The sequence below is a fragment of the Castor canadensis genome, chromosome 19, assembly GCF_047511655.1.
Source record: "Castor canadensis chromosome 19, mCasCan1.hap1v2, whole genome shotgun sequence".
In the NCBI taxonomy this organism is placed as follows: domain Eukaryota; kingdom Metazoa; phylum Chordata; class Mammalia; order Rodentia; family Castoridae; genus Castor; species Castor canadensis.
The window spans coordinates 12,752,081-12,778,685 of record NC_133404.1 but is presented as its reverse complement, the minus strand read 5'-3'; positions in this window follow the sequence as shown (position 1 = coordinate 12,778,685).

The window sequence follows — 26,605 nt, the reverse complement described above, 5'->3', positions numbered from 1 at the left end:
GAGTTGAAGGAACACATTTATCTCTCGATAGAAAAACATCTGTGTTAGAATGAGAAGACTCTAGCTCACTGTTTCCCTTGGAGATTGATTTAGTTTTGAATTTAATCGTTCCTGCAAATTAGGTGTTAAGAGATGCAGATAGGCTCTGTTTGTTCCATAGAGGGCAATTCAGGTGTGTGCAACTAACACACGCATCTCTCAAAAGAAAAGTATCCATGTTAGAAGGACGAGGATCTAGATCATTGCTTCCCTGTGAGAACTCAGTTAGGTTTTGAAAGGAATACTTCTTGCAACTTAGGGGATTCAAGGTGGAGATAGGCTCTGATTAGTCCAAAAATATCTATTCAGTTCAGTTGAAGAGAATTGATTTACTTTCTGAAAGGAATCCTTCCTGCAACGTAGGATTTTCAAGGTGGAGTTAGGCTCTGCTTGGTCTCAAAAGGCGTACGCAGCTGAGCTGAAGAAACACACGTATGTCTTGAAAGAAATCTTCTAACTTACACCAGGAGCATCGAGCATGTTGCTTGTCTGTGATAATGGAGTTAGCTTTTGAGAGTAATCCTTCCTTAATTAGCATTTCAAGTTTGAGAAAGGCTCATCTTGTTACTTGAGGTCTATTGAGCTGATTTGTACAAACACAAGAATCTCTACAACAAAACAACCCATTTTGTTTCCATGGGAGAATGAGTTAGTTGTTGAAAGAATTCCTTCCACCACATAGGTGTTCCAAGGAAGAGAGAGGCTCTGTTGCCTCCAAACAGGCTTGTCGGCTGAGGTGAAGAAACACACGTATCTCTCCAAAGAGAGACACCTATGGTAGAAGCTGCAGTATCTTCCACATGGATTCGTGCTGAAAACTGTGTAACTTTTGAAAGGAATACTTCAGGCCAAGTGGTTGTTCAAGGTGATGATATGCTCTCTTGGTCTCAAATAGGTCTATTGAACTGAGCTGAAGAAACACAGATATCACTTCAAAGAAAACATGTGTATTAGAAGGAAGAAGATTTCGTCCATTGATTCAGTGGGAAAATTGAGTTAGTTTTTCAAAGAAATACTCACTGCAACTTAGGAGTTTCAAGGTAGAAATAGGCTCTGTTTGGTACAAAACGCCTATTCAGCTCACTTGAATAAACCCACGTATGTGTTGGAGGCAAAACATCTCTCTTAGAATCTGGAGCATCTAGCACATTGTTTCTCTGTGACAATTGAATTACTTTTGGATAGGAATACTTGCTGCGACTTAGGGGTTTCAAGATGAACATAGGCTCTGATTGTTCAAAACAGGCTTATTCGGCTTGTTGAAGAAACACATGCACCTCTCGATAGAAAACCACCTGTTTTAGAAGCAGGAACTTCTAGCACATTGTTTCCCTGGGAGAATGGTGTTAGGTTTTGAAAGCAATACTTCCTGCAACGTGGGTGTTTGTAGGTGGACGAAGGCTCTGTTTGCTCCAAATAGGGCCATTCAGGTGAGGTGAAGAAACTATGTATCTCAGCAAAGAAAACAATCTCTGTCAGAAGATGGAGCTTTTAGCACATTGTATCCCTGTTAGAACTGTTAGGTTTTGAAAGTAACACTTCCTGCAACTTCCAGTTTTCAAGGTGGAGAGAGGCTCATATTGTTGCAAGTGGGCATTTCAGAAAAGGTGAAGCAACCCATGTAGCTCTCAAAACCAAAACATCCATCTTACAAGCAGAAGCATCGAGCACTTTGTTTCACTTGTTTGAGAATTGAGTTCTTTCTTTTCAAAGGAATACTTCTGAAACTTAAAGTTTTCAAGGTACAGAAAGGCTCCTTTCGTTACAAATAAGCATATTCAGCTGATTTGAAGAAACATGCATCTCTGCAAAGAAAGCAAGCATGGTAGAATGTGCAGTATGTAGGACATTGGTTCCTGTGCGAATGAGTCTGTTTTCAAAAGGATACATTTAGCACATCAGAGTTCTCAAGGTTGTCGAAAGACGCATTGTGTTCCAAATAGGCCTGTTCAGTTGCGGTGATGAAACCCCAATATCCCTCGAAAGAAAACCATCATTTTTAGGAACAGGAGCAGCTAGCACATTGCTTCCCTGTGAGGATTGAATTAATTTTTGAAACAAAGTCTTCCTGCTCAGGGGTTTATCAAGGTGGAGATAGGCTCTCTTTTTTCCAAATAGTTCTATTCAGTTGAGTTGAGGAAAGACATTTATCACTTGAAAGCAAACCATTTCTGTTAGAAGGAGGAGGTTTTATCCCATTGTTTCCCTGGTAGAATTGAGTTAGTTTTCGGAAGAATACTTCCCACAACTGAAGTGATTCAAAGTAGATATCGGCCTATTGCCTCCAAAGAGGCCTTTTCCACTGAGTTGAAGAAACAATGGGTCTCTCCAAAGACAACCACCTATGGTAGGAGCTGCAGTCTGCACATGGTTTCCCAGTGAAAACTGAGTAAGTTCTGTTACGAGTACTTTAGTTCATGTCTGTTTTTCAAGGTGATGATAAATAGGGTCTCTTTGTTTCAAATAGGCCTACGGTACTGAGTTGAAAAAAACCACATCTTTTGAAAGAAAACCATTTGTTTTAGAAGAAGAAGCATCTAACACAATGTTTCCCTGTGAGAGGTGAGTTAGTTTTTCAAAAGGAACATGTGTGAACCTTCGAGTTTTCACGATGGGGAAAAGCTCATTTTGTTCCAAAGAGGCCTATTCAGCCGAGATTAAGAAACACATGTATCTCTCGAAAGAAAACCATCTATGTTAGTACATGCAGCATCTAGCCCATTATGCCTCTGTGAGAATTGAAGGAGTATTTGAAAAAACTACTTAGTGCAAAACGGAGTTTTCAAAGTGGAGAAGGGCTCATTTTCTTCCAAATTGGTCTATCAGTTGTGCTGACGAAACACACGTATTTTCAAGGGAACCCATTGATTTTAGAAGCATGATCACCTGGCACATTGTTTCCCTTTGAGAATTGAGTTCCTTTTTGAGAGGAGTGCTTCCTGCACCTTACGAGTTTCAAGGTGGGGATAGGCTCTGTTTGTTCCAAAAGGCCTATGCAGCTAAGCTGAAGAAACACATGTATATCTTGAAGGATTAACATCTAACTTACAACCTGGAGCATCTAGCACGTTCATTTTCTGTTATAATGGAGTTAGCTTTTGTGATTAATCCTTCTACAACTTAGCGTTTTCAAGGTTGAGAAAGGATCATTTTGTTACATGAGGTCTATTCTGCTGATTTGTAGAAACACACGCATCTCTACAACGAAACCACGCAAGTTACAAGGTGCAGGATGTAGCCCATTGTTTCCCTGTGAGAATGGAAATAGTGTTGGAAAGGAATAATTCCTGAAAATCATAGTTTTCCAGTCCGAGAGAAGATCGTTTTGATCCAAATGGGCCTATTCAGCTGAGTTGAAGAAATACATATATCTATCAAAAGATAACCACCTGTGTTAGAAGAAGTAGTACAAAGAGCATTGTTTTGCTGAGAGTATTGAGATAGTTTTCAAAGGAGTGATTCCTGCAAATTAAGTGTTCAAGGTGGATATAGGGTCTGTTCATTGAAAGAAGCCAATTTGGCTGAGCTAAAGAAACCCATGTATCCTAGAAGAAAAAAAGAACATCTATGTTAGAAGTAGGAGCATCTGGAGCATTGTTTCCCGTTAGAATTGAATTAGTTGTTGAAAGGAATACTATTGGCAACATAGGAGTCTCAACGTGGATATATGCTCTCATGGTTCCAAAGAGGACTATTCAACTGATAGGAAGAAAAAAAGCACCTCTCCAGGGAGAAAAACCTTGTGAGAGATGCTGACGCATTTAGCACATTGTTTAACTGTGAGAATTGTGTTAGTTTTTGAAAGGAATACTTCCTGCAACTTAGAGTTCTCAAGGTGGAGAGTGGCTCCTTTTCATCCAAATGGTTAGGCAGCTAGGTTGAAGAAACAAATATGTCTCGAAAGAAAAATAACTTTCTTAGAAGCAGGAGCATCTAGCACATTGTTTTCCTGTGAGAATTGAGTTAGTTTTGAAAGGAACAGTTCTGCGACGCGGATTTCTCTAGGTGCAGTTAGGCTCTGTTTGTATCAAACAGGCATATTTAGCTGAGTTGAAGAAACACATTTATCTCTCGAAAGAAAAGCATCTGTGTTAGAAAGAGAAGGATCTAGCTCATTGTTTCTCTTGTAGATTGGTTTAGTTTTGAATTCAATAGTTCCTGCAAAGTAGGTGTAGCAAGGTGCAGATAGGCTCTGTATGTTCCATACAGGCCAATTCAGGTGTGTGGAAGAAACACATGCATCTCTCAAAAGGAAACCATTTGGGTTAGAAGGACGAGGATTTAGCACATTGCTTCAATGGGAGAACTGAGTTACTCCTTGAAAGGAATACTTCCTGGAACTTAACGGATTCATGGTGGAGATAGGCTGTGATTAGTCCAAAAGTCTCTATTCATCTCAGTTGAAGCAACCTCTGTATGTCTTGAAAGAAAACATCTGTCTTAGAAGCAGGAACATCTAGCTCATTGTTTCCCTGTGTGACCTGAGTTAGTATATGAAAGGAATCCATCTGCAACTTAGCAATAACAAAGTCGAGAAAGGCTCATTTTGTTACAAAGATGCGCATTCAGATCATTTGAAGAAACACATGCATCTCGACAATGAAACCACCCATGTGAGAATCTCCAGAATCTAGCACACTCTTTCTGTGAGAATTGAGTGAGTTTTGAAGGGAATAGTTCCTGAAAATCAGAGTTTTCAAGGTGGAGAAAAGCTCATTTTGATTCAAATAGGGCTATTCAGGTGATTTGAAGAAATACATGCATCTCTTGAAAGAAAACCATTTGTTTGAGTCGCCGGGGCATGTAGCACATTGTTTCTTGTGAGAATTGAAATTGTGTTTCAAAGGAATATTTCCTGAAAATCAGAGTTTTCAAGGTGGAGAAGAGCTCATTTTGAATCAAATAGGGCTATTCAGGTGAGTTGAAGAAATACATGCATCTCTTGAAAGAAAACCATTTGTTTGAGTCACAGGAGCATGTAGCACATTGTTTCCTGTGAGAATTGAGTTAGTTTTTGGAAACGAAATCTTTCAGAAACATAGGTGTTTCAAGGTGGACATAGGCTCTGTTGCCTCCAAAAAGGCCTTTCAACAGCGTTGAAGAAATACATGTACCTCTCCAAAGACAACCACCTATTTTCGAAGCTGCAGTATCTAGCACATGGCTTCACAGTGAAAACTGAGGACGTTTTCAAAGGTATACTTTAGGTCATGTGGGTTTTTCAAGGTGATGATAGTTAGGCTCTGTTAGTTTCATATAGGCCTATTACACTGACTTGAACACAGTATCTTTTGAAAGAAAACCATTTGTTGTAGAAGCAGGAGCATCTAACACATTGTTTCCCTGTGGGAATTGAGATCGTTTTTGAAAAGAACACATATGAAACTTAGACTTTTCAAGATGGAGAAAGGCTCATTTTGTTCCAAAGATGCCTCTTCAGCTGAGTTGAAGAAACACATATATCTCTCCAAAGAAAACCATCTATGTTAGTACCTGCAGCATGTGGCCCACTATTTCTCTGTGAGAATTGAGGTAGTATTTGAAATAAACACATCCTGCAAAACTGAGTGTTCAAAGTGGAGAACGGCTCATTTTCTTTGAAATAGGTCTATCAGTTGAGGTGACGAAAAACATGTATCTTTCCAAAGAAACCCATTTGTTTTAGAAGCTTGAGCACCTGACACATTTTTTCCCTGTGGGAATTGAGTTACTTTTTGAAAGGAATCCTACCTGCAACTTTCAATTTTCAGTGTGGAGAATGGCTCCTTTTGATCCAAATGATTAGGCAGCTAGGTTGAAGAAACACATACGTTTCAAAAGAAAAACAACTTTCTTAGAATCAGGAGCATCAAGCACATTGTCTTCTGTGATAGTTGAGTTAGTGTTGAAAGAAATAGTTCTGCCACGTAGGTTCTTCTAGGTGGAGTTAGGTTCTCTTTGAATCAAATATGCCTATTCAGCTGAGTTGAAGGAACACATTTATCTCTCGATAGAAAAACATCTGTGTTAGAATGAGAAGACTCTAGCTCACTGTTTCCCTTGGAGATTGATTTAGTTTTGAATTTAATCGTTCCTGCAAATTAGGTGTTAAGAGATGCAGATAGGCTCTGTTTGTTCCATAGAGGGCAATTCAGGTGTGTGCAACTAACACACGCATCTCTCAAAAGAAAACTATCCATGTTAGAAGGACGAGGATCTAGATCATTGCTTCCCTGGGAGAACTCAGTTAGGTTTTGAAAGGAATACTTCTTGCAACTTAGGGGATTCAAGGTGGAGAAAGGCTCTGATTAGTCCAAAAACATCTATACAGTTCAGTTGAAGAGAATTGGTTTACTTTCTGAAAGGAATCCTTCCTGCAACGTAGGATTTTCAAGGTGGAGTTAGGCTCTGTTTGGTCTCAAAAGGCGTACGCAGCTGAGCTGAAGAAACACACGTATGTCTTGAAAGAAATCTTCTAACTTACACCAGGAGCATCGAGCATGTTTCTTGTCTGTGATAATGGAGTTAGCTTTTGAGAGTAATCCTTCCTTAATTAGCATTTCAAGTTTGAGAAAGGCTCATCTTGTTACTTGAGGTCTATTGAGCTGATTTGTACAAACACAAGAATCTCTACAACAAAACAACCCATTTTGTTTCCATGGGAGAATGAGTTAGTTGTTGAAAGAATTCCTTCAACCACATAGGTGTTCCAAGGAAGAGAGAGGCTCTGTTGCCTCCGAACAGACTTTTCGGCTGAGGTGAAGAAACACACGTATCTCTCCAAAGAGAGACACCTATGGTAGAAGCTGCAGTATCTTCCACATGGATTCGTGCTGAAAACTGTGTAACTTTTGAAAGGAATACTTCAGGCCAAGTGGTTCTTCATGGTGATGATATGCTCTCTTGGTCTCAAATAGGTCTATTGAACTGAGCTGAAGAAACACAGATATCACTTCAAAGAAAACATGTGTATTAGAAGGAAGAAGATTTCGTCCATTGATTCAGTGGGAAAATTGAGTTAGCTTTTCAAAGAAATACTCACTGCAACTTAGGAGTTTCAAGGTAGAAATAGGCTCTGTTTGGTACAAAACGCCTATTCAGCTCACTTGAATAAACCCACGTATGTATTGGAGGCAAAACATCTCTCTTAGAATCTGGAGCATCTAGCACATTGTTTCTCTGTGACAATTGAATGACTTTTGGATAGGAATACTTGCTGCGACTTACGGGTTTCAAGATGAACATAGGCTCTGATTGTTCAAAATAGGCTTATTCGGCTTGTTGAAGAAACACATGCACCTCTCGATAGAAAACCACCTGTTTTAGAAGCAGGAACTTCTAGCACATTGTTTCCCTGGGAGAATGGTGTTAGGTTTTGAAAGCAATACTTCCTGCAACGTGGGTGTTTGTAGGTGGACGAAGGCTCTGTTTGCTCCAAATAGGGCCATTCAGGTGAGGTGAAGAAACTATGTATCTCAGCAAAGAAAACAATCTCTGTCAGAAGATGGAGCTTTTAGCACATTGTTTCCCTGTTAGAACTGTTAGGTTTTGAAAGTAACACTTCCTGCAACTTCCAGTTTTCAAGGTGGAGAGAGGCTCATATTGTTGCAATTGGGCATTTCAGAAAAGGTGAAGCAACCGACGTAGCTCTCAAAACCAAAACATCCATCTTACAAGCAGAAGCATCGAGCACTTTGTTTCACTTTGTTTGAGAATTGAGTTCTTTCTTTTCAAAGGAATACTTCTGAAACTTAAAGTTTTCAAGGTACAGAAAGTCTCCTTTTGTTACAAATAAGCATATTCAGCTGATTTGAAGAAACATGCATCTCTGCAAAGAAAGCAAGCATGGTAGAATGTGCAGTATGTAGGACATTGGTTCCTGTGTGAATGAGTCTGTTTTCAAAAGGATACATTTCGCACATCACAGTTCTCAAGGTTGTAGAAAGACGCATTGTGTTCCAAATAGGCCTGTTCAGTTGCGGTGATGAAACCCCAATATCCCTCGAAAGAAAACCATCATTTTTAGGAACAGGAGCAGCTAGCACATTGCTTCCCTGTGAGGATTGGATCAATTTTTGAAACAAAGTCTTCCTGCTAAGGGGTTTATCAAGGTGGAGATAGGCTCTCTTTTTTCCAAATAGTTCTATTCAGTTGAGTTGAGGAAACACATTTATCACTTGAAAGCAAACCATTTCTGTTAGAAGGAGGAGGTTTTATCCCATTGTTTCCCTCGTAGAATTGAGTTAGTTTTTGAAAGAATACTTCCCACAACTAAAGTGATTCAAGGTAGATATCGGCCTATTGCCTCCAAAGAGGCCTTTTCCACTGAGTTGAAGAAAAAATGGGTCTCTCCAAAGACAACCACCTATGGTAGGAGCTGCAGTCTGCACATGGTTTCACAGTGAAAACTGAGTAAGTTCTGTTATGAGTACTTTAGTTCATGTCTGTTTTTCAAGGTGATGGTAAATAGGGTCTCTTTGTTTCAAGTAGGCCTACGGTACTGAGTTGAAAAAAACCACATCTTTTGAAAGAAAACCATTTGTTTTAGAAGAAGAAGCATCTAACACAATGTTTCCCTGTGAGAGGTGAGTTAGTTTTTCAAAAGGAACATGTGTGAACCTTCGAGTTTTCACGATGGGGAAAAGCTCATTTTGTTCCAAAGAGGCCTATTCAGCCGAGATTAAGAAACACATGTATCTCTCGAAAGAAAACCATCTATGTTAGTACATGCAGCATCTAGCCCATTATGCCTCTGTGAGAATTGAAGGAGTATTTGAAAAAACTACTTAGTGCAAAACGGAGTTTTCAAAGTGGAGAAGGGCTCATTTTCTTCCAAATTGGTCTATCAGTTGTGATGACGAAACACACGTATTTTCAAGGGAACCCATTGATTTTAGAAGCATGATCACCTGGCACATTGTTTCCCTTTGAGAATTGAGTTCCTTTTTGAGAGGAGTGCTTCCTGCACCTTACGAGTTTCAAGGTGGGGATAGGCTCTGTTTGTTCCAAAAGGCCTATGCAGCTAAGCTGAAGAAACACATGTATATCTTGAAGGATTAACATCTAACTTACAACCTGGAGCATCTAGCACGTTCATTTTCTGTTATAATGGAGTTAGCTTTTGTGATTAATCCTTCTACAACTTAGCGTTTTCAAGGTTGAGAAAGGATCATTTTGTTACATGAGGTCTATTCTGCTGATTTGTAGAAACACACGCATCTCTACAAGGAAACCACGCAAGTTACAAGGTGCAGGATGTAGCCCATTGTTTCCCTGTGAGAATGGAAATAGTGTTGGAAAGGAATACTTCCTGAAAATCAGAGTTTTCTAGTCAGAGAGAAGATCGTTTTGATCCAAATGGGCCTATTCAGCTGAGTTGAAGAAATACATATATCTATCAAAAGATAACCACCTGTGTTAGAAGAAGTAGTACAAAGAGCATTGTTTTGCTGAGAGTATTGAGATAGTTTTCAAAGGAGTGATTCCTGCAAATTAAGTGTTCAAGGTGGATATAGGGTCTGTTCATTGAAAGAAGCCAATTTGGCTGAGCTAAAGAAACCCATGTATCCTAGAAGAAAAAAAGAACATCTATGTTAGAAGTAGGAGCATCTGGAGCATTGTTTCCCGTTAGAATTGAATTAGTTGTTGAAAGGAATACTATTGGCAACATAGGAGTCTCAACGTGGATATATGCTCTCATGGTTCCAAAGAGGACTATTCAACTGATAGGAAGAAAAAAAGCACCTCTCCAGGGAGAAAAACCTTGTGAGAGATGCTGACGCATTTAGCACATTGTTTAACTGTGAGAATTGTGTTAGTTTTTGAAAGGAATACTTCCTGCAACTTAGAGTTCTCAAGGTGGAGAGTGGCTCCTTTTCATCCAAATGGTTAGGCAGCTAGGTTGAAGAAACAAATATGTCTCGAAAGAAAAATAACTTTCTTAGAAGCAGGAGCATCTAGCACATTGTTTTCCTGTGAGAATTGAGTTAGTTTTGAAAGGAACAGTTCTGCGACGCGGATTTCTCTAGGTGCAGTTAGGCTCTGTTTGTATCAAACAGGCATATTTAGCTGAGTTGAAGAAACACATTTATCTCTCGAAAGAAAAGCATCTGTGTTAGAAAGAGAAGGATCTAGCTCATTGTTTCTCTTGTAGATTGGTTTAGTTTTGAATTCAATAGTTCCTGCAAAGTAGGTGTAGCAAGGTGCAGATAGGCTCTGCATGTTCCATACAGGCCAATTCAGGTGTGTGGAAGAAACACATGCATCTCTCAAAAGGAAACCATTTGGGTTAGAAGGACGAGGATTTAGCACATTGCTTCAATGGGAGAACTGAGTTACTCCTTGAAAGGAATACTTCCTGGAACTTAACGGATTCATGGTGGAGATAGGCTGTGATTAGTCCAAAAGTCTCTATTCATCTCAGTTGAAGCAACCTCTGTATGTCTTGAAAGAAAAACATCTGTCTTAGAAGCAGGAACATCTAGCTCATTGTTTCCCTGTGTGACCTGAGTTAGTATATGAAAGGAATCCATCTGCAACTTAGCAATAACAAAGTCGAGAAAGGCTCATTTTGTTACAAAGATGCGCATTCAGATCATTTGAAGAAACACATGCATCTCGACAATGAAACCACCCATGTGAGAATCTCCAGAATCTAGCACACTCTTTCTGTGAGAATTGAGTGAGTTTTGAAGGGAATAGTTCCTGAAAATCAGAGTTTTCAAGGTGGAGCAAAGCTCATTTTGATTCAAATAGGGTTATTCAGGTGATTTGAAGAAATACATGCATCTCTTGAAAGAAAACCATTTGTTTGAGTCGCCGGGGCATGTAGCACATTGTTTCCTGTGAGAATTGAAATTGTGTTTCAAAGGAATATTTCCTGAAAATCAGAGTTTTCAAGGTGGAGAAAAGCTCATTTTGATTCAAATAGGGCTATTCAGGTGATTTGAAGAAATACATGCATCTCTTGAAAGAAAACCATTTGTTTGAGTCGCCGGGGCATGTAGCACATTGTTTCTTGTGAGAATTGAAATTGTGTTTCAAAGGAATATTTCCTGAAAATCAGAGTTTTCAAGGTGGAGAAGAGCTCATTTTGAATCAAATAGGGCTATTCAGGTGAGTTGAAGAAATACATGCATCTCTTGAAAGAAAACCATTTGTTTGAGTCACAGGAGCATGTAGCACATTGTTTCCTGTGAGAATTGAGTTAGTTTTTGGAAACGAAATCTTTCAGAAACATAGGTGTTTCAAGGTGGACATAGGCTCTGTTGCCTCCAAAAAGGCCTTTCAACGGCGTTGAAGAAATACATGTACCTCTCCAAAGACAACCACCTATTTTCGAAGCTGCAGTATCTAGCACATGGCTTCACAGTGAAAACTGAGTACGTTTTCAAAGGTATACTTTAGGTCATGTGGGTTTTTCAAGGTGATGATAGTTAGGCTCTGTTAGTTTCATATAGGCCTATTACACTGACTTGAACACAGTATCTTTTGAAAGAAAACCATTTGTTGTAGAAGCAGGAGCATCTAACACATTGTTTCCCTGTGGGAATTGAGATCGTTTTTGAAAAGAACACATATGAAACTTAGACTTTTCAAGATGGAGAAAGGCTCATTTTGTTCCAAAGATGCCTCTTCAGCTGAGTTGAAGAAACACATATATCTCTCCAAAGAAAACCATCTATGTTAGTACCTGCAGCATGTGGCCCACTATTTCTATGTGAGAATTGAGGTAGTATTTGAAATAAACACATCCTGCAAAACTGAGTGTTCAAAGTGGAGAACGGCTCATTTTCTTTGAAATAGGTCTATCAGTTGAGGTGACGAAAAACACGTATCTTTCCAAAGAAACCCATTTGTTTTAGAAGCTTGAGCACCTGACACATTTTTTCCCTGTGGGAATTGAGTTACTTTTTGAAAGGAATCCTACCTGCAACTTTCAATTTTCAGTGTGGAGAATGGCTCCTTTTGATCCAAATGATTAGGCAGCTAGGTTGAAGAAACACATACGTTTCAAAAGAAAAACAACTTTCTTAGAATCAGGAGCATCAAGCACATTGTCTTCTGTGATAGTTGAGTTAGTGTTGAAAGAAATAGTTCTGCCACGTAGGTTCTTCTAGGTGGAGTTAGGTTCTCTTTGAATCAAATATGCCTATTCAGCTGAGTTGAAGGAACACATTTATCTCTCGATACAAAAACATCTGTGTTAGAATGAGAAGACTCTAGCTCACTGTTTCCCTTGGAGATTGATTTAGTTTTGAATTTAATCGTTCCTGCAAATTAGGTGTTAAGAGATGCAGATAGGCTCTGTTTGTTCCATAGAGGGCAATTCAGGTGTGTGCAACTAACACACGCATCTCTCAAAAGAAAACTATCCATGTTAGAAGGACGAGGATCTAGATCATTGCTTCCCTGGGAGAACTCAGTTAGGTTTTGAAAGGAATACTTCTTGCAACTTAGGGGATTCAAGGTGGAGAAAGGCTCTGATTAGTCCAAAAACATCTATACAGTTCAGTTGAAGAGAATTGGTTTACTTTCTGAAAGGAATCCTTCCTGCAACGTAGGATTTTCAAGGTGGAGTTAGGCTCTGTTTGGTCTCAAAAGGCGTACGCAGCTGAGCTGAAGAAACACACGTATGTCTTGAAAGAAATCTTCTAACTTACACCAGGAGCATCGAGCATGTTGCTTGTCTGTGATAATGGAGTTAGCTTTTGAGAGTAATCCTTCCTTAATTAGCATTTCAAGTTTGAGAAAGGCTCATCTTGTTACTTGAGGTTTATTGAGCTGATTTGTACAAACACAAGAATCTCTACAACAAAACAACCCATTTTGTTTCCATGGGAGAATGAGTTAGTTGTTGAAAGAATTCCTTCAACCACATAGGTGTTCCAAGGAAGAGAGAGGCTCTGTTGCCTCCGAACAGACTTTTCGGCTGAGGTGAAGAAACACACGTATCTCTCCAAAGAGAGACACCTATGGTAGAAGCTGCAGTATCTTCCACATGGATTCGTGCTGAAAACTGTGTAACTTTTGAAAGGAATACTTCAGGCCAAGTGGTTCTTCAAGGTGATGATATGCTCTCTTGGTCTCAAATAGGTCTATTGAACTGAGCTGAAGAAACACAGATATCACTTCAAAGAAAACATGTGTATTAGAAGGAAGAGGATTTCGTCCATTGATTCAGTGGGAAAATTGAGTTAGCTTTTCAAAGAAATACTCACTGCAACTTAGGAGTTTCAAGGTAGAAATAGGCTCTGTTTGGTACAAAACGCCTATTCAGCTCACTTGAATAAACCCACGTATGTATTGGAGGCAAAACATCTCTCTTAGAATCTGGAGCATCTAGCACATTGTTTCTCTGTGACAATTGAATGACTTTTGGATAGGAATACTTGCTGCGACTTAGGGGTTTCAAGATGAACATAGGCTCTGATTGTTCAAAATAGGCTTATTCGGCTTGTTGAAGAAACACATGCACCTCTCGATAGAAAACCACCTGTTTTAGAAGCAGGAACTTCTAGCACATTGTTTCCCTGGGAGAATGGTGTTAGGTTTTGAAAGCAATACTTCCTGCAACGTGGGTGTTTGTAGGTGGACGAAGGCTCTGTTTGCTCCAAATAGGGCCATTCAGGTGAGGTGAAGAAACTATGTATCTCAGCAAAGAAAACAATCTCTGTCAGAAGATGGAGCTTTTAGCACATTGTTTCCCTGTTAGAACTGTTAGGTTTTGAAAGTAACACTTCCTGCAACTTCCAGTTTTCAAGGTGGAGAGAGGCTCATATTGTTGCAATTGGGCATTTCAGAAAAGGTGAAGCAACCGACGTAGCTCTCAAAACCAAAACATCCATCTTACAAGCAGAAGCATCGAGCACTTTGTTTCACTTTGTTTGAGAATTGAGTTCTTTCTTTTCAAAGGAATACTTCTGAAACTTAAAGTTTTCAAGGTACAGAAAGTCTCCTTTTGTTACAAATAAGCATATTCAGCTGATTTGAAGAAACATGCATCTCTGCAAAGAAAGCAAGCATGGTAGAATGTGCAGTATGTAGGACATTGGTTCCTCTGTGAATGAGTCTGTTTTCAAAAGGATACATTTCGCACATCACAGTTCTCAAGGTTGTAGAAAGACGCATTGTGTTCCAAATAGGCCTGTTCAGTTGCGGTGATGAAACCCCAATATCCCTCGAAAGAAAACCATCATTTTTAGGAACAGGAGCAGCTAGCACATTGCTTCCCTGTGAGGATTGGATCAATTTTTGAAACAAAGTCTTCCTGCTAAGGGGTTTATCAAGGTGGAGATAGGCTCTCTTTTTTCCAAATAGTTCTATTCAGTTGAGTTGAGGAAACACATTTATCACTTGAAAGCAAACCATTTCTGTTAGAAGGAGGAGGTTTTATCCCATTGTTTCCCTCGTAGAATTGAGTTAGTTTTTGAAAGAATACTTCCCACAACTAAAGTGATTCAAGGTAGATATCGGCCTATTGCCTCCAAAGAGGCCTTTTCCACTGAGTTGAAGAAAAAATGGGTCTCTCCAAAGACAACCACCTATGGTAGGAGCTGCAGTCTGCACATGGTTTCACAGTGAAAACTGAGTAAGTTCTGTTATGAGTACTTTAGTTCATGTCTGTTTTTCAAGGTGATGGTAAATAGGGTCTCTTTGTTTCAAGTAGGCCTACGGTACTGAGTTGAAAAAAACCACATCTTTTGAAAGAAAACCATTTGTTTTAGAAGAAGAAGCATCTAACACAATGTTTCCCTGTGAGAGGTGAGTTAGTTTTTCAAAAGGAACATGTGTGAACCTTCGAGTTTTCACGATGGGGAAAAGCTCATTTTGTTCCAAAGAGGCCTATTCAGCCGAGATTAAGAAACACATGTATCTCTCGAAAGAAAACCATCTATGTTAGTACATGCAGCATCTAGCCCATTATGCCTCTGTGAGAATTGAAGGAGTATTTGAAAAAACTACTTAGTGCAAAACGGAGTTTTCAAAGTGGAGAAGGGCTCATTTTCTTCCAAATTGGTCTATCAGTTGTGATGACGAAACACACGTATTTTCAAGGGAACCCATTGATTTTAGAAGCATGATCACCTGGCACATTGTTTCCCTTTGAGAATTGAGTTCCTTTTTGAGAGGAGTGCTTCCTGCACCTTACGAGTTTCAAGGTGGGGATAGGCTCTGTTTGTTCCAAAAGGCCTATGCAGCTAAGCTGAAGAAACACATGTATATCTTGAAGGATTAACATCTAACTTACAACCTGGAGCATCTAGCACGTTCATTTTCTGTTATAATGGAGTTAGCTTTTGTGATTAATCCTTCTACAACTTAGCGTTTTCAAGGTTGAGAAAGGATCATTTTGTTACATGAGGTCTATTCTGCTGATTTGTAGAAACACACGCATCTCTACAACGAAACCACGCAAGTTACAAGGTGCAGGATGTAGCCCATTGTTTCCCTGTGAGAATGGAAATAGTGTTGGAAAGGAATACTTCCTGAAAATCAGAGTTTTCTAGTCAGAGAGAAGATCGTTTTGATCCAAATGGGCCTATTCAGCTGAGTTGAAGAAATACATATATCTATCAAAAGATAACCACCTGTGTTAGAAGAAGTAGTACAAAGAGCATTGTTTTGCTGAGAGTATTGAGATAGTTTTCAAAGGAGTGATTCCTGCAAATTAAGTGTTCAAGGTGGATATAGGGTCTGTTCATTGAAAGAAGCCAATTTGGCTGAGCTAAAGAAACCCATGTATCCTAGAAGAAAAAAAGAACATCTATGTTAGAAGTAGGAGCATCTGGAGCATTGTTTCCCGTTAGAATTGAATTAGTTGTTGAAAGGAATACTATTGGCAACATAGGAGTCTCAACGTGGATATATGCTCTCATGGTTCCAAAGAGGACTATTCAACTGATAGGAAGAAAAAAAGCACCTCTCCAGGGAGAAAAACCTTGTGAGAGATGCTGACGCATTTAGCACATTGTTTAACTGTGAGAATTGGGTTAGTTTTTGAAAGGAATACTTCCTGCAACTTAGAGTTCTCAAGGTGGAGAGTGGCTCCTTTTCATCCAAATGGTTAGGCAGCTAGGTTGAAGAAACAAATATGTCTCGAAAGAAAAATAACTTTCTTAGAAGCAGGAGCATCTAGCACATTGTTTTCCTGTGAGAATTGAGTTAGTTTTGAAAGGAACAGTTCTGCGACGCGGATTTCTCTAGGTGCAGTTAGGCTCTGTTTGTATCAAACAGGCATATTTAGCTGAGTTGAAGAAACACATTTATCTCTCGAAAGAAAAGCATCTGTGTTAGAAAGAGAAGGATCTAGCTCATTGTTTCTCTTGTAGATTGGTTTAGTTTTGAATTCAATAGTTCCTGCAAAGTAGGTGTAGCAAGGTGCAGATAGGCTCTGTATGTTCCATACAGGCCAATTCAGGTGTGTGGAAGAAACACATGCATCTCTCAAAAGGAAACCATTTGGGTTAGAAGGACGAGGATTTAGCACATTGCTTCAATGGGAGAACTGAGTTACTCCTTGAAAGGAATACTTCCTGGAACTTAACGGATTCATGGTGGAGATAGGCTGTGATTAGTCCAAAAGTCTCTATTCATCTCAGTTGAAGCAACCTCTGTATGTCTTGAAAGAAAAACATCTGTCTTAGAAGCAGGAACATCTAGCTCATTGTTTCCCTGTGTGACCTGAGTTAGTATATGAAAGGAATCCATCTGCAACTTAGCAATAACAAAGTCGAGAAAGGCTCATTTTGTTACAAAGATGCGCATTCAGATCATTTGAAGAAACACATGCATCTCGACAATGAAACCACCCATGTGAGAATCTCCAGAATCTAGCACACTCTTTCTGTGAGAATTGAGTGACTTTTGAAGGGAATAGTTCCTGAAAATCAGAGTTTTCAAGGTGGAGAAAAGCTCATTTTGATTCAAATAGGGCTATTCAGGTGATTTGAAGAAATACATGCATCTCTTGAAAGAAAACCATTTGTTTGAGTCGCCGGGGCATGTAGCACATTGTTTCTTGTGAGAATTGAAATTGTGTTTCAAAGGAATATTTCCTGAAAATCAGAGTTTTCAAGGTGGAGAAGAGCTCATTTTGAATCAAATAGGGCTATTCAGGTGAGTTGAAGAAATACATGCATCTCTTGAAAGAAAACCATTTGTTTGAGTCACAGGAGCATGTAGCACATTGTTTCCTGTGAGAATTGAGTTAGTTTTTGGAAACGAAATCTTTCAGAAACATAGGTGTTTCAAGGTGGACATAGGCTCTGTTGCCTCCAAAAAGGCCTTTCAACAGCGTTGAAGAAATACATGTACCTCTCCAAAGACAACCACCTATTTTCGAAGCTGCAGTATCTAGCACATGGCTTCACAGTGAAAACTGAGTAGGTTTTCAAAGGTATACTTTAGGTCATGTGGGTTTTTCAAGGTGATGATAGTTAGGCTCTGTTAGTTTCATATAGGCCTATTACACTGACTTGAACACAGTATCTTTTGAAAGAAAACCATTTGTTGTAGAAGCAGGAGCATCTAACACATTGTTTCCCTGTGAGAATTGAGATCGTTTTTGAAAAGAACACATATGAAACTTAGACTTTTCAAGATGGAGAAAGGCTCATTTTGTTCCAAAGATGCCTCTTCAGCTGAGTTGAAGAAACACATATATCTCTCCCAAGAAAACCATCTATGTTAGTACCTGCAGCATGTGGCCCACTATTTCTCTGTGAGAATTGAGGTAGTATTTTAAATAAATACATCCTGCAAAACTGAGTGTTCAAAGTGGAGAACGGCTCATTTTCTTTGAAATAGGTCTATCAGTTGAGGTGACGAAAAACACGTATCTTTCCAAAGAAACCCATTTGTTTTAGAAGCTTGAGCACCTGACACATTTTTTCCCTGTGGGAATTGAGTTACTTTTTGAAAGGAATCCTACCTGCAACTTACAGTTTTCAGTGTGGAGAATGGCTCCTTTTGATCCAAATGATTAGGCAGCTAGGTTGAAGAAACACATACGTTTCAAAAGAAAAACAACTTTCTTAGAATCAGGAGCATCCAGCACATTGTCTTCTGTGACAGTTGAGTTAGTGTTGAAAGAAATAGTTCTGCCACGTAGGTTCTTCTAGGTGGAGTTAAGTTCTCTTTGAATCAAATATGCTTATTCAGCTGAGTTGAAGGAACACATTTATCTCTCGATAGAAAAACATCTCTGTTAGAATGAGAAGACTCTAGCTCACTGTTTCCCTTGGAGATTGATTTAGTTTTGAATTTAATCGTTCCTGCCAATTAGGTGTTAAGAGATGCAGATAGGCTCTGTTTGTTCCATAGAGGGCAATTCAGGTGTGTGCAACTAACACACGCATCTCTCAAAAGAAAACTATCCATGTTAGAAGGACGAGGATCTAGATCATTGCTTCCCTGGGAGAACTCAGTTAGGTTTTGAAAGGAATACTTCTTGCAACGTAGGGGATTCAAGGTGGAGATAGGCTCTGATTAGTCCAAAAATATCTATTCAGTTCAGTTGAAGAGAATTGATTTACTTTCTGAAAGGAATCCTTCCTGCAACGTAGGATTTTCAAGGTGGAGTTAGGCTCTGTTTGGTCTCAAAAGGCGTACGCAGCTGAGCTGAAGAAACACACGTATGTCTTGAAAGAAATCTTCTAACTTACACCAGGAGCATCGAGCATGTTGCTTGTCTGTGATAATGGAGTTAGCTTTTGAGAGTAATCCTTCCTTAATTAGCATTTCAGGTTTGAGAAAGGCTCATCTTGTTACTTGAGGTCTATTGAGCTGATTTGTACAAACACAAGAATCTCTACAACAAAACAACCCGTTTTGTTTCCATGGGAGAATGAGTTAGTTGTTGAAAGAATTCCTTCCACCACATAGGTGTTCCAAGGAAGAGAGAGGCTGTGTTGCCACCAAACAGGCTTTTCGGCTGAGGTGAAGAAACACACGTATCTCTCCAAAGAGAGACACCTATGGTAGAAGCTGCAGTATCTTCCACATGGATTCGTGCTGAAAACTGTGTAAGTTTTGAAAGGAATACTTCAGGCCAAGTGGGTTGTTCAAGGTGATGATATGCTCTCTTGGTCTCAAATAGGTCTATTGAACTGAGCTGAAGAAACACAGATATCACTTCAAAGAAAACATGTGTATTAGAAGGAAGAGGATTTCGTCCATTGATTCAGTGGGAAAATTGAGTTAGTTTTTCAAAGAAATACTCACTGCAACTTAGGAGTTTCAAGGTAGAAATAGGCTCTGTTTGGTACAAAACGCCTATTCAGCTCACTTGAATAAACCCACGTATGTGTTGGAGGCAAAACATCTCTCTTAGAATCTGGAGCATCTAGCACATTGTTTCTCTGTGACAATTGAATTACTTTTGGATAGGAATACTTGCAGCGACTTCGGGGTTTCAAGATGAAGATAGGCTCTGATTGTTCAAAACAGGCTTATTCGGCTTGTTGAAGAAACACATGCACCTCTCGATAGAAAACCACCTGTTTTAGAAGCAGGAACTTCTAGCACATTGTTTCCCTGGGAGAATGGTGTTAGGTTTTGAAAGCAATACTTCCTGCAACGTAGCTGTTTGTAGGTGGACGAAGGCTCTGTTTGCTCCAAATAGGGCCATTCAGGTGAGGTGAAGAAACTATGTATCTCAGCAAAGAAAACAATCTCTGTCAGAAGATGGAGCTTTTAGCACATTGTTTCCCTGTTAGAACTGTTAGGTTTTGAAAGTAACACTTCCTGCAACTTCCAGTTTTCAAGGTGGAGAGAAGCTCATATTGTTGCAAGTGGGCATTTCAGAAAAGGTGAAGCAACCCATGTAGCTCTCAAAAGCAAAACATCCATCTTACAAGCAGAAGCATCGAGCACTTTGTTTCACTTTGTTTGAGAATTGAGTTCTTTCTTTTCAAAGGAATACTTCTGAAACTTAAAGTTTTCAAGGTACAGAAAGGCTCCTTTTGTTACAAATAAGCATATTCAGCTGATTTGAAGAAACATGCATCTCTGCAAAGAAAGCAAGCATGGTAGAGTGTGCAGTATGTAGGACATTGGTTCCTGTGCGAATGAGTCTGTTTTCAAAAGGATACATTTCGCACATCAGAGTTCTCAATGTTGTAGAAAGACGCATTGTGTTCCAAATAGGCCTGTTCAGTTGCGGTGATGAAACCCCAATATCCCTCGAAAGAAAACCATCATTTTTAGGAACAGGAGCAGCTAGCACATTGCTTCCCTGTGAGGATTGAATTAATTTTTGAAACAAAGTCTTCCTGCTAAGGGGTTTATCAAGGTGGAGATAGGCTCTCTTTTTTCCAAATAGTTCTATTCAGTTGAGTTGAGGAAACACATTTATCACTTGAAAGCAAACCATTTCTGTTAGAAGGAGGAGGTTTTATCCCATTGTTTCCCTGGTAGAATTGAGTTAGTTTTCGGAAGAATACTTCCCACAACTGAAGTGATTCAAGGTAGATATCGGCCGATTGCCTCCAAAGAGGCCTTTTCCACTGAGTTGAAGAAACAATGGGTCTCTCCAAAGACAACCACCTATGGTAGGAGCTGCAGTCTGCACATGGTTTCACAGTGAAAACTGAGTAAGTTCTGTTACGAGTACTTTAGTTCATGTCTGTTTTTCAAGGTGATGATAAATAGGGTCTCTTTGTTTCAAATAGGCCTACGGTACTGAGTTGAAAAAAACCACATCTTTTGAAAGAAAACCATTTGTTTTAGAAGAAGAAGCATCTAACACAATGTTTCCCTGTGAGAGGTGAGTTAGTTTTTCAAAAGGAACATGTGTGAACCTTCGAGTTTTCACGATGGGGAAAAGCTCATTTTGTTCCAAAGAGGCCTATTCAGTCTTGATGAAGAAACACATGTATCTCTCGAAAGAAAACCATCTATGTTCGTACATGCAGCATCTAGCCCATTATGCCTCTGTGAGAATTGAAGGAGTATTTGAAAAAAATACTTCCTGCAAAACGGAGTTTTCAAAGTGGAGAAAGGCTCATTTTCTTCCAAATTGGTCTATCAGTTGTGCTGACGAAGCACACGTATTTTCAAGGGAACCCATTGATTTTAGAAGCATGATCACCTGGCACATTGTTTCCCTTTGAGAATTGAGTTCCTTTTTGAGAGGAGTGCTTCCTGCACCTTACGAGTTTCAAGGTGGGGATAGGCTCTGTTTGTTCCAAAAGGCCTATGCAGCTAAGCTGAAGAAACACATGTATATCTTGAAGGATTAACATCTAACTTACAACCTGGAGCATCTAGCACGTTCATTTTCTGTTATAATGGAGTTAGCTTTTGTGATTAATCCTTCTACAACTTAGCGTTTTCAAGGTTGAGAAAGGATCATTTTGTTACATGAGGTCTATTCTGCTGATTTGTAGAAACACACGCATCTCTACAAGGAAACCATGCAAGTTACAATGTGCAGGGTGTAGCCCATTGTTTCCCTGTGAGAATGGAAATAGTGTTGGAAAGGAATACTTCCTGAAAATCTGAGTTTTCTACTCAGAGAGAAGATCGTTTTGATCCAAATGGGCCTATTCAGCTGAGTTGAAGAAATACATATATCTATCAAAAGATAACCACCTGTGTTAGAAGAAGTAGTACAAGGAGCATTGTTTTGCTGAGAGTATTGAGATAGTTTTTAAAGGAGTGATTCCTGCAAATTAAGTGTTCAAGGTGGATATAGGGTCTGTTCATTGAAAGAAGCCAATTTGGCTGAGCTAAAGAAACCCATGTATCCTAGAAGAAAAAAAGAACATCTATGTTAGAAGTAGGAGCATCTGGAGCATTGTTTCCCGTTAGAATTGAATTAGTTGTTGAAAGGAATACTATTGGCAACATAGGAGTCTCAACGTGGATATATGCTCTCATGGTTCCAAAGAGGACTATTCAACTGATAGGAAGAAAAAAAGCACCTCTCCAGGGAGAAAAACCTTGTGAGAGATGCTGACGCATTTAGCACATTGTTTAACTGTGAGAATTGTGTTAGTTTTTGAAAGGAATACTTCCTGCAACTTAGAGTTCTCAAGCTGGAGAGTGGCTCCTTTTCATCCAAATGGTTAGGCAGCTAGGTTGAAGAAACAAATATGTCTCGAAAGAAAAATAACTTTCTTAGAAGCAGGAGCATCTAGCACATTGTTTTCCTGTGAGAATTGAGTTAGTTTTGAAAGGAACAGTTCTGCGACGCGGGTTTCTCTAGGTGCAGTTAGGCTCTGTTTGTATCAAACAGGCATATTTAGCTGAGTTGAAGAAACACATTTATCTCTCGAAAGAAAAACATCTGTGTTAGAAAGAGAAGGATCTAGCTCATTGTTTCTCTTGGAGATTGGTTTAGTTTTGAATTCAATAGTTCCTGCAAAGTAGGTGTAGCAAGGTGCAGATAGGCTCTGTTTGTTCCATACAGGCCAATTCAGGTGTGTGGAAGAAACACATGCATCTCTCAAAAGGAAACCATTTGGGTTAGAAGGACGAGGATTTAGCACATTGCTTCAATGGGAGAACTGAGTTACTCCTTGAAGGGAATACTTCCTGGAACTTAACGGGTTCATGGTGGAGATAGGCTGTGATTAGTCCAAAAATCTCTATTCATCTCAGTTGAAGCAACCTCTGTATGTCTTGAAAGAAAAACATCTGTCTTAGAAGCAGGAACATCTAGCTCATTGTTTCCCTGTGTGACCTGAGTTAGTATATGAAAGGAATCCATCTGCAACTTAGCAATAACAAAGTCGAGAAAGGCTCATTTTGTTACAAAGATGCGCATTCAGATCATTTGAAGAAACACATGCATCTCGACAATGAAACCACCCATGTGATAATCTCCAGAATCTACCACACTCTTTGTGTGAGAATTGAGTGAGTTTTGAAGGGAATAGTTCCTGAAAATCAGAGTTTTCAAGGTGGAGCAAAGCTCATTTTGATTCAAATAGGGCTATTCAGGTGATTTGAAGAAATACATGCATCTCTTGAAAGAAAACCATTTGTTTGAGTCGCCGGGGCATGTAGCACATTGTTTCCTGTGAGAATTGAAATTGTGTTTCAAAGGAATATTTCCTGAAAATCAGAGTTTTCAAGGTGGAGAAAAGCTCATTTTGATTCAAATAGGGCTATTCAGGTGAGTTGAAGAAATACATGCATCTCTTGAAAGAAAACCATTTGTTTGAGTCACAGGAGCATGTAGCACATTGTTTCCTGTGAGAATTGAGTTAGTTTTTGGAAACGAAATCTTTCAGAAACATAGGTGTTTCAAGGTGGACATAGGCTCTGTTGCCTCCAAAAAGGCCTTTCAACAGCGTTGAAGAAATACATGTACCTCTCCAAAGACAACCACCTATTTTCGAAGCTGCAGTATCTAGCACATGGCTTCACAGTGAAAACTGAGTAGGTTTTCAAAGGTATACTTTAGGTCATGTGGGTTTTTCAAGGTGATGATAGTTAGGCTCTGTTAGTTTCATATAGGCCTATTACACTGACTTGAACACAGTATCTTTTGAAAGAAAACCATTTGTTGTAGAAGCAGGAGCATCTAACACATTGTTTCCCTGTGAGAATTGAGATCGTTTTTGAAAAGAACACATATGAAACTTAGACTTTTCAAGATGGAGAAAGGCTCATTTTTTTCCAAAGATGCCTCTTCAGCTGAGTTGAAGAAACACATATATCTCTCCCAAGAAAACCATCTATGTTAGTACCTGCAGCATGTGGCCCACTATTTCTCTGTGAGAATTGAGGTAGTATTTGAAATAAATACATCCTGCAAAACTGAGTGTTCAAAGTGGAGAACGGCTCATTTTCTTTGAAATAGGTCTATCAGTTGAGGTGACGAAAAACATGTATCTTTCCAAAGAAACCCATTTGTTTTAGAAGCTTGAGCACCTCACACTTTTTTTCCCTGTGGGAATTGAGTTACTTTTTGAAAGGAATCCTACCTGCAACTTACAGTTTTCAGTGTGGAGAATGGCTCCTTTTGATCCAAATGATTAGGCAGCTAGGTTGAAGAAACACATACGTTTCAAAAGAAAAACAACTTTCTTAGAATCAGGAGCATCCAGCACATTGTCTTCTGTGATAGTTGAGTTAGTGTTGAAAGAAATAGTTCTGCCACGTAGGTTCTTCTAGGTGGAGTTAGGTTCTCTTTGAATCAAATATGCTTATTCAGCTGAGTTGAAGGAACACATTTATCTCTCGATAGAAAAACATCTCTGTTAGAATGAGAAGACTCTAACTCACTGTTTCCCTTGGAGATTGATTTAGTTTTGAATTTAATCGTTCCTGCAAATTAGGTGTTAAGAGATGCAGATAGGCTCTGTTTGTTCCATAGAGGGCAATTCAGGTGTGTGCAACTAACACACGCATCTCTCAAAAGAAAACTATCCATGTTAGAAGGACGAGGATCTAGATCATTGCTTCCCTGGGAGAACTCAGTTAGGTTTTGAAAGGAATACTTCTTGCAACTTAGGGGATTCAAGGTGGAGATAGGCTCTGATTAGTCCAAAAATATCTATTCAGTTCAGTTGAAGAGAATTGATTTACTTTCTGAAAGGAATCCTTCCTGCAACGTAGGATTTTCAAGGTGGAGTTAGGCTCTGTTTGGTCTCAAAAGGCGTACGCAGCTGAGCTGAAGAAACACACGTATGTCTTGAAAGAAATCTTCTAACTTACACCAGGAGCATCGAGCATGTTGCTTGTCTGTGATAATGGAGTTAGCTTTTGAGAGTAATCCTTCCTTAATTAGCATTTCAGGTTTGAGAAAGGCTCATCTTGTTACTTGAGGTCTATTGAGCTGATTTGTACAAACACAAGAATCTCTACAACAAAACAACCCGTTTTGTTTCCATGGGAGAATGAGTTAGTTGTTGAAAGAATTCCTTCCACCACATAGGTGTTCCAAGGAAGAGAGAGGCTGTGTTGCCACCAAACAGGCTTTTCGGCTGAGGTGAAGAAACACACGTATCTCTCCAAAGAGAGACACCTATGGTAGAAGCTGCAGTATCTTCCACATGGATTCGTGCTGAAAACTGTGTAAGTTTTGAAAGGAATACTTCAGGCCAAGTGGGTTGTTCAAGGTGATGATATGCTCTCTTGGTCTCAAATAGGTCTATTGAACTGAGCTGAAGAAACACAGATATCACTTCAAAGAAAACATGTGTATTAGAAGGAAGAGGATTTCGTCCATTGATTCAGTGGGAAAATTGAGTTAGTTTTTCAAAGAAATACTCACTGCAACTTAGGAGTTTCAAGGTAGAAATAGGCTCTGTTTGGTACAAAACGCCTATTCAGCTCACTTGAATAAACCCACGTATGTGTTGGAGGCAAAACATCTCTCTTAGAATCTGGAGCATCTAGCACATTGTTTCTCTGTGACAATTGAATTACTTTTGGATAGGAATACTTGCAGCGACTTCGGGGTTTCAAGATGAAGATAGGCTCTGATTGTTCAAAACAGGCTTATTCGGCTTGTTGAAGAAACACATGCACCTCTCGATAGAAAACCACCTGTTTTAGAAGCAGGAACTTCTAGCACATTGTTTCCCTGGGAGAATGGTGTTAGGTTTTGAAAGCAATACTTCCTGCAACGTAGCTGTTTGTAGGTGGACGAAGGCTCTGTTTGCTCCAAATAGGGCCATTCAGGTGAGGTGAAGAAACTATGTATCTCAGCAAAGAAAACAATCTCTGTCAGAAGATGGAGCTTTTAGCACATTGTTTCCCTGTTAGAACTGTTAGGTTTTGAAAGTAACACTTCCTGCAACTTCCAGTTTTCAAGGTGGAGAGAAGCTCATATTGTTGCAAGTGGGCATTTCAGAAAAGGTGAAGCAACCCATGTAGCTCTCAAAAGCAAAACATCCATCTTACAAGCAGAAGCATCGAGCACTTTGTTTCACTTTGTTTGAGAATTGAGTTCTTTCTTTTCAAAGGAATACTTCTGAAACTTAAAGTTTTCAAGGTACAGAAAGGCTCCTTTTGTTACAAATAAGCATATTCAGCTGATTTGAAGAAACATGCATCTCTGCAAAGAAAGCAAGCATGGTAGAGTGTGCAGTATGTAGGACATTGGTTCCTGTGCGAATGAGTCTGTTTTCAAAAGGATACATTTCGCACATCAGAGTTCTCAATGTTGTAGAAAGACGCATTGTGTTCCAAATAGGCCTGTTCAGTTGCGGTGATGAAACCCCAATATCCCTCGAAAGAAAACCATCATTTTTAGGAACAGGAGCAGCTAGCACATTGCTTCCCTGTGAGGATTGAATTAATTTTTGAAACAAAGTCTTCCTGCTAAGGGGTTTATCAAGGTGGAGATAGGCTCTCTTTTTTCCAAATAGTTCTATTCAGTTGAGTTGAGGAAACACATTTATCACTTGAAAGCAAACCATTTCTGTTAGAAGGAGGAGGTTTTATCCCATTGTTTCCCTGGTAGAATTGAGTTAGTTTTCGGAAGAATACTTCCCACAACTGAAGTGATTCAAGGTAGATATCGGCCGATTGCCTCCAAAGAGGCCTTTTCCACTGAGTTGAAGAAACAATGGGTCTCTCCAAAGACAACCACCTATGGTAGGAGCTGCAGTCTGCACATGGTTTCACA